This window comes from Leptinotarsa decemlineata, unplaced genomic scaffold (genome assembly GCF_025532065.1).
Source record: "Leptinotarsa decemlineata unplaced genomic scaffold, Ldec_3_MD MMD2_tig00026336_RagTag_RagTag, whole genome shotgun sequence".
Taxonomy (NCBI): Eukaryota; Metazoa; Arthropoda; class Insecta; order Coleoptera; family Chrysomelidae; genus Leptinotarsa; species Leptinotarsa decemlineata.
Genome location: NW_027412692.1, coordinates 3839765 through 3853552, shown reverse-complemented (window position 1 = coordinate 3853552; position 13788 = coordinate 3839765). Strand labels below are relative to the sequence as shown.

Sequence of the window (13788 nt, the reverse complement as noted above, 5' to 3'; positions counted from 1 at the left end):
ACCTGATGTTCTTATTGCTCTTACTCGTAGGGGGCGCCAGCTACACGTCTTTTTCTTTTTTTAAAGATTCATAACTTTTTTGGGCGTACTTCTAGCACATTTTTCAGTAAAAAAATCGATTCCTCTATCATATCTAAGTAAATAAGCTACCCTTGTTACTAGTCGTTGTAAGCAACCGTTTTCTAAATATTTGGACTTGAAAACTTCAAGTCGATTATTTGATAATCGATGCATGTTGAAGTTATTACGAATATTTTACATTTTTCACAAGAATGCTTTGGAAATAAATTTGACGTTTGTGAGTAGTTTTGGTAATTACATATTTTGTGACAGTTAGACGTTTTGTTGAAGTTTCCGTAAGTAGAAGTAGAAAACACGTATTTTGAAAAAATGGATTATTTAAACAATAATGCTCATTTAGCCGATATGCATTTCGTTTATGGCCTTGCGGATGGCAATGCGCGCGAAGCAAGACGTATTTACCAGGAGCGATTTCCTAATCGAGTACTGCCTTCAGTTCCAACATTTGCTAGTCTCCACCGTCGTTTGGCAGAAACGGGTAGCTTTAAGAGGGCAGCTGATATTATTGGAAGACCACGAGCAGTCCGAATCCCAGAATTGGAAGAAGCTGTTTTGAACGCTCTCGAGGAGAATCCAGAAACAAGCACAAGAGTAATTGCTGAAGCTGTCAATTCTACTCAGTCCACAGTTTGGAGAATTATTCACGATCAACAGTTTTATCCATACCATTCAAAGGGTAGAAGCTCTTTTGCCACGAGACTTTCCCCAACGCATTACTATGTGTCAATGGTTATTGAGAAAATTGGCTGGAAATCCTCAATATTTAAGATATGTACTCTTCACGGACGAGGCAAACTCCTCCCGAAATGCTATCACAAACTTTCATAACAACCATGTTTGGGCTCTCGAAAATCCGCACGCAGTTAGTGAAAGGCATTATCAGTATCAATTTTCTGTAAATGTATGGACGGCAATAATTGATAATTACTTGATAGGTCCTTTCTTTCTTCCGCTCCGACTGAATGGCGCAACTTACAGGCACTTTTTAGAAAATGAATTGCCGGGACTACTTCAGAATGTACCATTAGAAATTCGTATCCGCATGTGGTTTATGCATGATGGGGCTCCGGCCCATTTTAGCGTTGTAGCCAGGGAATTCCTTAACACAGTCTATCCAAATCGATGGATCGGTAGGGGTGTAGAAGAACCTAACCAGGCGTGGGCACCAAGGTCCCCAGATCTAAACCCGATAGATTTTTATTTTTGGGGACATTTGAAGTCACTAGTTCATAAGACTCCAGTAGTGAACGAGGAAGATCTAAGAAACCGAATAGTAGACGCCTGTGAAACAATAAGAAACACACCAATAATTTTTGAGCGGGTACGAGATTCAATGACTAGAATACAATTTAGAATACAATTTAGTTTCGTTTATTTTAGTTTATTCTACATATTCAAAATTTCCTGAAGTAAAATGTTGACATTTCTTGCAAATTTTATTAAAACAAATACTGATTATGCACCCTTGATACAAAAATAACTATTTCGCTTAAGGATGTCATAAAGCAACGTACCCAACAGTAATGACCTCTTCGAACGAGTAAAACGTCAAATTCATTTCCAAAGCATTCTTGTGAAAAAAGCAAAATATTCGTAATAACTTCAACATGCATCGATTATCGAATAATCGACTTGAAGTTTTCAAGTCCAAATATTTAGAAAACGGTTGCTTACAGCGACTAGTAACAAGGGTAGCTTATTTACGTAGATATGATAGAGGAATCGATTTTTTTACTGAAAAATGTGCTAGAAGTACGCCCAAAAAAATTATGAATCTTTAAAAAGAAAAAGACGTGTAGGTGGCGCCCCCTACGAGTAAGAGCAATAAGAACATCAGGTTCGAATTCGACACCTCAAAAACCTCCCATTACCAAGTTTCGTTTAATTAAGTTCAGTATTTCAAAAGTTATTTGAAAAAAACGAAAATAAAAATTAAATTCCAACATCCTGTATCTTGGAAACGAAGCGTTTCCGGACATTTATTTATTTGGACAATTCATATTAGAATATTGTGAGGAATCACCTCCTGAAGTTTGTCAAAGTACTTTTGAATCACCCTGTATTTCGAAAGGATGTGGTGATTGGTTGAGAACCCTTCTTCTGCACATATTTAATTTAATCATCAAATCAAATATTTATCCTGGATAGCATGGATTTATGAGACAAAAGTCTATCAATACAAATTTATTTGAATTCAGTAATAAAGCATTCGATGTTTTGACTAATAAAACTCAATTAGACGTTTTTTACTGATTTTCGTGAAGCTTTTGATCAGGTTCATCATAATATTCTAATGGAAAAGCAAGAAACTTTTTAGAACTAACGAAAAAGTATCTTCAAATTCGGTTTTTCGTTGTCAAACATAATGGAAAAATTTCGGATAAATTTCCAGCTAGTAGGTCAGGTGTACCACAATGATCAAATTTAGGTCCACTTTTATTCATAATTTTCATCAATGATTTACCATCAACTCTGAAATATTCGGATTGTCTTCTTTTTGCTGATGATTTGAATCTCTTTAAATCACCCCAAACAGTCCGAGACTGTACATATCTGCAAAGGGATATAAATAACATCTTAGACATCTTAATAAATGTTCAGTCATCTCAATAACTCGCATAAAGGAGCCAATCATATTTAGTTATGAGATTGATGGTGTGGTTCTTGAAAGAAAAACTGATACCAAAGATCTTGGATTGAGGTATGATACACAATTCTCATTTGTTGATCATATACGAAATATTATGAAATCTGGTAGTCAAATGTTGGGTTTTGTAATCAGACAAACTTCTTTATTCTCTAATATAGACATTATTAAATTACTTTATTTTTCGTTGCTAAGACCGAAATTGGAATTTGCTTCCATTATTTGGTTTGCGGAGTACCAAACATATATGAAAGATCTAGAGAAAATTCATAACAAATTCTTGAGGTATTTATTTTTAAGCGATATCACAGGTGGCCAAACTATAACTCAACAAGGTCTTTGGATCTACGACATGAATTTAAAATATTATCTATAGCGACGCCAATTATCAGCAATGATATTCATGCACAAACTCTTGAATAACAACATTGATTCTTCAGAAATTCTCAGTATTTTACCATTTCACGTACACCCTCGTCGCACCCAATTTTCGCTCATGTTTAATATTCCAACCGTTAGTACCGCAACGAAAGCGCCACTTATATCTTTACTAAAGTTATATCAATAGATCTTGACTGAACTCTTTCCCAATCAGCAATCCGCAAAAGAATTTTGTTAAATTTTCCTATTCAAGCAGTATTTCAAGATCTTGAAACTTCGTCATTACCCGGTCCGGTGATTCCCGAACGCAAAATTGATGTGCAGTTGCATGCTTTATCCCGTTTAGTTGAGTAATTATAATATTACAAAATGGTAGTCTGTAACGGTTTCGGTTATATTTCTGATGCGAGTTTGTTAATATTGGTGATAAAAAGTACATTATATTGAAATTATCTCCCATTTTTTACCATGAGTGACACTGACTCTTTAGTAAATAGTATGTCTGCTGAGTCATTTGGCTCCGATTCTAGCTTAAAATATTTACCAAAAAGCAATTCACAGAAACGTAAGCGTTACGGTTTAAGTAAATATGAAAAAATCAGTGAGACTAACGCAACTACTAATGGGAGTGTGAATACTGAGAATGACAAAACTGAAACCAGTGAGACTGTCTGCCTGCGACAGTAGCAGCAAAAGGAAAAAGCAGCAGCATGTATCAATGCAGGATAGTGGTATTAGTAGTACTAGAGCCGATACTGGCACTACAGGCAGAAAAAAATTCTGTGATTTTTTTCAAATTGAGGTGGACACCGTTACCAATGGCAAAAACAAAAATGATAAATTAGCCAAATGTAGCATGTTTTCAAAAACATAATAAAAATGTTTTTTCTAAATGAAAAATTCTGGGACGTCTGGGTTAAAAAACACTTAAAAAAGCAAAGCATGGGATATTATTTGACAAAGAGTTTTCTCAAGGGGTGCTTGATCGAAGCAAGTTTCAATGTTCTACGTCAAGTGAATGTGGAAGTAATAGTATTTTAGATTGGATGAACCGAAGTCAGAGTGAAGAGAATGTTAGTTGAGATTTAATCGAATAGTGCTAAATTTGTTATTTAAAATAAAATCTAGGATCCGGTAAATATCATTTATTATTTCTAATTTAAATTTTTTTAAATGTTTTAGCAAAAAAGTGTTGAATGAATAAAAATTGTCTTGATCTTGTCTTGAAATCAAAATTCACTATTTTACATAAAAAATTTACAAAAAAATATATTAGGTATCTATATCCAATTTTTTAATCTATGAGTCGGTGAAGGTATTTCAATAATTTGTTTCAGAATTCTAAAAATTCAACTCGCCGAATACCTTATTGCTGAAGATGATTCATTCTGTTCGACAATAACAATGTAACGATATGATCTGTGAGAAAATTTTGAACATAGCAAATACAGGTGCAACTGGAATATTTCTCGAAAACACATTCATTCATTTACGTCTCTCATTGCAGCAGCCTTCTATTTAAGTTAATATATTTTTCATAATGGGGTTCAACTCATAAATGAATGAATAAACGTTCAGTCTGAATATCAAAAGCAACTTAGAGAACTCTCTGTTTGCTTTTTTATTCGATATGTAACCTATAAGGGTAATTTTGTCATGTCTTTTTGTACTTGTGATGCACTGTTTGGAATCTTTGGTGTAGTAATGAATATTACTGGAGTTTTTTCCCAAAACTAAACCGTTATTTTGACACCTCGACACGTGTTTCGATCACCAAATGATCATCCTCAAGAGGAAGATCAAAACTGGTTTTGATTGCGAAGTGATCATCTTCAAGAGGTTTTGATCACCAAGTGATCATCTTCAAGAGGAAAATCAAAACTGGTTTTGATCTTCCTCTTGAAGATGATCACTTGGTGATCGAAACACGGGCCGAGGTGTTAAAATAACGGCTTGGTGTTGGGAAAAAACTCCAGTATTATTCATCTCTTTTTGTGAAGTTAAAGACTTATGAAGACACTTATGAATTAAATTTCCTAATGTTCTCAGTTTGGGGTAGATTATCCCTTAACCTTTATCAGTTCTTAAAAATAATTTGTAATCTCAAAAGACAAGTGAAGTGTCCTTGCCCTTTCTAGAACATCAATTGAACAAAATTTACAACATTTTCTTCCAAATTTTGAGTGACAGCTGAAATTCATGTTCCTAGGGGAGCTCAGCAAAGTATTTTTGGAATTTTTTATTTTCGTATCATTTCAAGCCCTTATTTCGAGAGACTCTGTAATTGTTACTCCGTTGCATGAGTAGTAAAAGTCTGCAAAAATTTTAAGTAGGCCTACAAATCACTTTTTATTACACGTATCACCACCTATTTTACGTACACCCCTATGTTGTATAAACATAGTTTTATCGCAGGTAAAATACTTCGAAGGTATTTAATAGTTTTTAACACCACAAACAAGATTCTTTCAGAAGGGAATAATAACCTTAAAGAGGCTGTGGAAACTTTCGAATAGGGCATTTGAAAGAAAGCATAATTATCTTGTTCTTTTGCTCCTTCCGAAGAAACCGTTAGATTCAAATATTTGGTTAATAAATGTTTCAAGGGACAATCTCAAGTGACATTGAAGTGCCTGAATGTATTTATCTTAAACAGATAAGATCTTCTGTAACTATACTAAAATCGAAAAGGTGAGTTAGGTAGAAAATTATTAAATGGAATAATCAGTTCGGAGGAATTTTGTTTTCTGTTGACCCAAGGGATTTTTATTTTGTTCTACAACTTAGATTTTCAAATGATTATTTCAGACAGTGTCTCCTCACAGCGGTCAGTAATTTTAATAAAATCAACAACATCCACTGCAAAACTCAGTTAATCCAGTTATTTAAGATTTTATCTGCGGAAAAATTTCTACTGAGCTGAATTTTGGTATACATCTTTATTATGGCGTTTAATGAAGATGTGAAAAATCGACATTGATATCGTGCCGGCTAAAAAAGTTATAAGAGTCGAAAGTCACGAAAATCAGTTTTTCAGGAATATCTCGCGACCTATGGCTCGGAGGTCAATAAAGGACGTTATAAAAATTATTCCTCATACGATTATCTACAAAAAATGTCTCTTTCATTTTTCTGTAAAGTCAATCGTTTTCGCACTAGATCGCTGAGAAAGCGACTACATTATGATGATGCCTCGTTTCCGTACCACCTTTGAGGTAGAATGCAAGGCGCGTTTTTTTTACATGGTTTCCTCCGTAGGCGTAATCCATGAACTGTAATAAAAGGTTTTTTTTATGCTCACTAATTTTTTATTTGTACATTGAAAAATAGGGAAAAAATGTGTATTTAATTTTCTTTTATATTCATTCTTCGTCGATATCCTCGATTTCAACTTCATCAAAATTTGCTGACAAAACATCGAGTGGACTTATCGCTGTATTTAAATCAACATTTTCATCATTTTCTTCACTAGTGGACTCTGCATTAAAGCATGACTGACCACGATAATGTCCACAAGCTTTAGAACATCTCAATCCAATTTTTTTACATCCACATTTGCCGCCACAACCTTTTGTACAATTACAAAAGACTGTGTTTAGTAGATCATCGGGTGTTGGTGGCAATAAAGTTGTTATTGGTTGTAATATATCATTTTTCAACTTCCAACCCCACTGTTCTGGATCAATTTCTTTTCCTAGCCAGGTTTGTAATTGATAATAGACTAGATAAATATGCTGTTGAGCTGCTGAAGAAGTGGGTGGAAATAATTGAAATTTCACAGCTGTGCTTTGTCTTGTTAGTTTAGCAAAGCTGCAGTATCTGTAATTGTCAATTAAATTTTCTGATTTTGGAGCACCGTACATTGCTAGTAGAAAATGTATTCCAACATTGACAAGGGCATCTCGAGCGCAATTTTCTTGTTGGAATATTTCTGCAGAATTATGTAAATCGGATCTTTTTTCAAACATCTTCATGACTTTAATTTTTCCTTTCCCAAAAAGTGTTGAAGTTGTGTGTCCCATCCGGTAGAAACAGAATATTTTTCTTGCAGTGTGAATACTTGTTGAGGCTCTCAGTCGAGTAAATTTTTGTTTCAACATTGTTTTTCCCTAGTTTCTTAAAAAAAATGGATGTAGGTTGATCAAGTATTTGTGTGCGTGCTATGAGAAGTACCAATAAATCTATGTCTTCTCCAACGATAATTGTAGTATTATTTATTGATTTTTCAATTGCTGTTTCAATTATTAAGTCTTCAGCATCATCACGTGATTGTCTTGTAGAAATACCAACTTTTTCAATTGATTTTCTTTTGTTAAATCGACTAGATAAAAATGTTTCTTCCATCGATTCATTGAAGTGCACTTCACAAAATTTAGAAACGGCTGCAGATCGTCTTAGTTGTTCCAGCGCTTTGATATTTTTACTGGTATCGGAGTAACAATCAAAAATGAGAACAGTATTTTGACCACAAAACGCCCGAGTAGAACTTAGAAGTTTTAAGAAAACTTAAATACATTGATAAAAAGTAAAAGAGTTGACGCCCTATATGTATAGGGTATACAATACCCTATGTGAGTGCATTCTACTCGCTTTCTCAGCGCTCTAGTCCGAAAACGGTTAACTTGAGGAATAATTTTTATTAAGACCTTTATTGACCTCCAAGCCATAGATCGCGAAATATTCACGAAAAACTGAGTTTTGTGACATTTTAACCCTTATAACTTTTTTAGCCGGCACGATATCAATGTCGATTTTTCACATCTTCATTGAAACGCCATAATGAAGGTGCATACCAAAATTCAGCTCACTAGGAATTTTTCCGCGGATTGATGTTTAAAAAACCTAAAATGACTGGAGCTGTAAATGACAGAGCTGTAAAAGATGTTATTTAATGAAACACCTGCTGCGATTTTGTAAACTATTCAGTGAGAATTGTTTCAATTTATTGTATTCGTTTGAAAATGTCCTTGAGATGAAACTGCAATAACGATAGTTACAAGTACAAGTGATATAATCACATTTATTCTGTCCATCTAAGCAACGAAGTGCCCCAAAACGTTAGCATGCATAGTGCACGTGATCTTCCAGACAAGGCTGCTTGTACAGAGTATAGCGACACAAGTTAGCAGATTTTTCAGTCGTAACATTACTTTACATTTCATGAATTTAAAACTATAAAATACCGTATATGTATATACCACAAGCATTAAAACGTAACTGACTCAGAGACTGTGACAATGAATTACGCCAGCCGATTGCAGTCAAAATTAGTTTGATCACGCATCTATCTTTGTTCGAGTTTGTTTGGTTTATTATTATTCCACATTCCAGTTTAAACTTCCATTGAATTTCCAACAATTTCGAATATATTTCTCAACTCTACGTAGTCTCTAACATGCGTTCTTAAATTGTCTGTACTGCGTAGACAGAAAAAATCAAGTTATACATATGAAATGTGCGATATTTGCTGGGAATCGTTCATTGACGTATGTTTTCAAAGACATTCATTCTCATTATCAAATCAACAACTGGCTTACAACATTGCGATCGCCCAGTTATGTATCGGTTAATAACAGTGGGTCAGTTAGAAAAGAAGCTACTCACATATTACGTAAGTAATTTGGTTTGCCCGAGAGCGGAAATATTGTATTTAGTTTACGACCCACCTTCTTCACTTATTTGTGCCACTATAGTAGCGTCTTAACGTTGCCACAGCAGAGAAAACAATCTAAGGAAGCTAATTTCATTGACTACCGTATTTTTGTGTGGATCAACACATCGAAGCCGATAGAAAAGACGCAGATCGGGTTCCGAGACTGCACGGTAGGATGGTCACCAAAAATCAATGTTAGAATTTTTTTTGAGGGGACACTCCTAAAAGCTGCCAATTGTCTAAGAAATGAGATTGGTGAAGTTTCAGCTCTATTGGTTAAGGTTAATCCCTTCCTCGTCAAGGTTGAAGCTTTAACTTTTCATAAAAATGGGTTTCTTTTATAAAATACTCAACAATATTGCAAAATTTAATGACATAAGGTTTCCGGATTTTGCTTTATTTATTTTCTAGATTGCACATAAAAATGGAGTAGTTGAAACTGTTTTCAAGGTAAATACAGTGCAATCCAAATTGATGTATTCAGGAGAAAATGAAAGCATAAAGGTATAAAAAAGCAAGAAGAAATAATGTTCAAAATTTTATTATTCGAAATATAAATAAAGCATTATAAAAGAGAAAAGTTATTATTATTATTATTATTTGCATTTACAGTTAATTATCAGGTGGCTTTTGAAGGGTTAGAAATTTTTTTCCGATATTCCGATACAATAGAAACTGTCGTTGTTTTTTGTCATTTGTCAAACAAGAACTGAAGCCTTGGATTAATTTTACCCCTTTTTCAGCTGTGTCATTGGCAACCGTTCACTATATTTTTGTTTTGCTTTTAAGTAATGTGCATTTTCACTGTATCAGTTTAGAGTTTATTGGGAAACAAAAAAATCAGTATCTTTATCCACACTAAGCAGTACAGGACTACAGCTATTCACATTGGATTTTAATCGCTGGAGATTAAATCTATTTGGAAAAACGTACTCGGGAAGTTCATTCTATATAAACGCAGTTCTCCAAATGAAAGAGTTCTTGAACAGTGAAATTTGAGGTGTACTGAGTTGAACCTCGAAACGATGAGCAGTTACAGTCCGTGGCGTATTTCTGATATGTACCGCTCTTGGTGGAATCAAATGTGCCATGTCACTTGAACACCTTCCGTGAAAGTATCTATAAAAGAGTGTTAAATTACCAACCTTTCTACGATGTTCCAGACTATCAAGATTGCAAGTGATGTTCGTGTCTCCAATCAGGCGGATGGCTCTTTTCTGGATGGAATCCAGCAGCTTCAGGATATGCTTAAGGGCGAAGCTCCACACATGAGAACAATACTCCAAAGAAGCTCTGATTTGAGCTTTATGAGCATCAAAAGTTACAGATATGTGTACAGTTTTCTGGTTTGGAACAGTAGTAGTAGTAGTATATTTATTCATCATTAAAGCAATCTACAGATCTTTGCAATTGAACACATAAAATGCTTATCAGACTAGTCAAATATGGATTTACATACTAGTTTAAAATCTTAATATTACAGTAATTATATAGTAAAACAAAGATTAAAAAGAATTCATTCATTAAATGTATAAGATTCACATTAAAATTATCATATGGAAAAATATTCTTCCAGGGAATAAAATGCCTGATCAACAAAAAATTCATATAGTTCACTTTTAAATTTATTCAAGTTATTTTGGCCAGAACATAATTCCAAATATTTATTATAACATTTTATTTGTTGGTATCTATGTGATTTTTGTCCAAGAGTCATCCTTGAGAATGGTTGATATATTTTGTTCTTATTTCTTGTTTCATGGTGGTGATTATTTGTATTCTTAGGGATATTTTGTTGTTTGAAATCTATGATAATTTTGAATATATAGAGACAAGGCAGGGTTAAGATTCCAGACCTTTTAAACAATTCTTTACATGATGTCAGAGGCGAAACTCTTATCATAATTCTTAGTATTTTTTTTTGTATAATGAATTCATCATTTCCATACCTTGATGATCCCCAAAAGATAAGACCGTATGATAAAGCACTCTGTACATGGGCGAAATATACCATTTTTAAAATATCGTAGCTAACTGAATTTCTTAACTGCTCTAATAAGAAACAAACAGAGCTCAATTTAGCTACCAGTTTATTAATGTGTCCTTCCCAAGTTAATTTATGGTCTATTGTGACTCCTAAAAATTTTATTGATTGAATTTGTTGAATTATTTGTCGATTCATTTTTATAGTTAAATTAGGATCGTAACTGAGATTTTTGGGTAAAAATGTCATAAAAAATGTTTTATTAATATTAACAGATAATCCATTGTTTTGACAGTAATCGTAAAATGCTTGGGCGCTTATGTTTGCTCTCGCACAACATTCTTGAGCCGTTTGGTTGTTTAAGCAGAAATGTGTGTCATCTGCAAACACAATTTCTAAATCTGATTGTTTTTCTAAGTAAGATAGGTCGTTCATGATTACTATGAATAAGAGTCGTCCAAGTACGGAACCCTGAGGGACTCCCTGCGTAACATATTGTATATCAGATATACAATTATTTAGCACAATACACTGGCTTCTCCCATGCAAATATGATCTTAGCCAGTCATTGCCTATTCCTCTCACACCCTGATATTCTAATTTATCGAGCTGTATCAAATGCCCGACTTAGGTCCAAGTAGAGCGCAAATGGGGTTTCCTTTCTATTCAACGTGTCATAAACAAAGGACGTAAGTTCATTCTACTATCACTAGTAGATTTATTTCTTCTAAATCCATGCTGAAATTTCAGTAGTATATTATTTGATTCAAAAAAATTAATCAATCTGCTGTTGCAACATATGTCAAAGACTTTAGCAAGCTGACTTTGTAGACTGATATTTCTATAGTTTTTTAAATCATTTTTTTCTCCTTTGTTTTTATATATGGGTATTGATTTCGACCGCTTCAGTATATTGGTATATTCCCCACATATGAAGGACTCATTGATGAGATAACTTAAGGGCTCACATAGAACGTGGGCAGCTGCACTTAGTACTCTTCCACATATTTCATCAATGCCAAGACATGGCTTCAGCGATAATCTTTTTAATATTGATTCAACTTCAGTGGTTGTAACTGGGGTAAAGAAAAAAAAGATTTTTAACTCACGAGGAGGGAGTTTGATATTGTTATAGTTTGGCTTATCGCATGGAACATCTACAAAGTACTCATTAAATGCATTCACTGTACATGATATACCTGATATTTCCTGTCCTTTATAGTTTATAGTATCAGAAACGGTCATACTTTCTTTCCTACTTCCCTGCTTCATTTCTCAAACTATTTTCCAGCTTTCCTTCATTATATTTGTGCTGTTAGCTAACCTGTTATTATTGTAGGTATGTTTTGTACTAATTCTTAGATTTTTGTATATGTTTTTCAAACTCATATATCTATTTTTGATAGTACCATTATCAGTGGATTTAGCTAATCTAGACATTTCACAGACAGTATTGTGTAATTCGCGTAGTTCTCTGGTATACCATGGTTTCTTTTTATGTTTGGGTTTAATTTTTTTGTAAGGAAATGAATTGTTGAAATGAAACATGAAAGTATCATAGAATGTATGGAATTTGTTATTGAAGCCTGGAATCTTTTCCATATCCTTCAACTGCTCCCTCTTTAAGAAAGCAATAAATGATTGAGTGTTAGTTTCATTAATATGTCTTTTATATATTATATTATCTGTTATGTGCAGTTCAGGAGTATCAATTTTGATGATACATACCTGGAATGTATGATCAGACATATAAGAATCCCCCACTATTACTTCCACTATTTGTGCATCTGTGAACATAACATCCAACAGAACAGTGTTCCAAGCTTTTGAGAAGCAGGCTTTGCAATTCCAGCGACATGATTGTGCCAAGACATATTGGTGTCCATTTTAACCCCAACAAACTTATCGAATCAGGAAACGGAATTGTCTGTCCTGACATTATTATATCCGGTTCGAAGGCATTTATATTTTTGAAGAAAACCGTAAGAAAAACAACAAACTGTAAATACAGATTTTTTTAAATGCTACTTCCGCCGATATTCAGCAAAGTTGTACTACGCCACTGTGGTGTGGGCAGCCGAGTCCCTTGAAATATAAAAAATTTCTATGGCAGGTATATCTCTTCTCAGAAAGATTACCTACATTTGATAGCCACAGGTCGAGCGTTTTTCATTCGGTCTTGGATACAAAAGAAAAATAGGGCCCCATTAAGTTACCTCACGTACACAAATTCCGAGTTCATTTGATAAATAATAGAAAAATGTGAGATGTATAAAACTTCCGAAATGGTGCGCACGTTGAGAAATTAAATGGTGACCAGATTTTTCTTCTCAGAATACGAGAGAATGATACAATATTTGGAAATGTTCTAGTTTTCTTGCTATACCTGGAATTTATTTTCTTGGGAAAAAACATCCGCCAAAAACATTTCTAGATACACGGTTCAAGTTGAAGTCTTATTTTCACTAGACCTGCCAAAAATAATTTTGAAAAAGAAAGTTTTGCGCACTGTTTTATTATCAGAAATGATAAAGTGAATATTTTGCATAACATTTCCAGTAAGCATGTCCAACTACAGAAATTTGAGGAGTTTGCATTGAGAACGGATATAAAAAAGTTTAAGTTAAGTTCGTTGTATAGTTCTGGCCCAAGATGTATGTTACATCTTTGGCATATGGCTGTTTCAGTCCTAGAAATAGCCTCAGAACTTTTTTTGACTTGTATCATATCGAATGTTAATTTATACAAGTTGATTTTAACTTTTATGAAATGTCAATACTAAAGTTTTGGCATATAACTCATTCACATCAACTACAGCTGTATAAAAAAACGTCTTATAAAAAATCAAATTCAAACAGATTGTAGCATTTATAAAATGTAATCAAAAGCACAAAAAAATAAATTTTTTTGCTTCTCAATGATCTCAAAAAAGTTTGCCAATTCAAACTATTTCATAATTCCGATCAGCATATGCCTAACTTCATACATAAAAAGCAAGAAATGATTCTGTATTCATAGTCGTTCAGGTTTAGATCACGATAC

The 13788-nt window shown here is 33.7% G+C and overlaps 1 protein-coding gene across 4 annotated transcripts in view; it reads left to right on the top strand.

Annotated features, from left to right (window-relative positions):
* The window catches only part of brat (tripartite motif-containing protein brain tumor), a 587103-nt gene that overhangs the window by 523230 nt on the left and 50085 nt on the right, over window positions 1-13788 (top strand). The window lies entirely within an intron of this gene.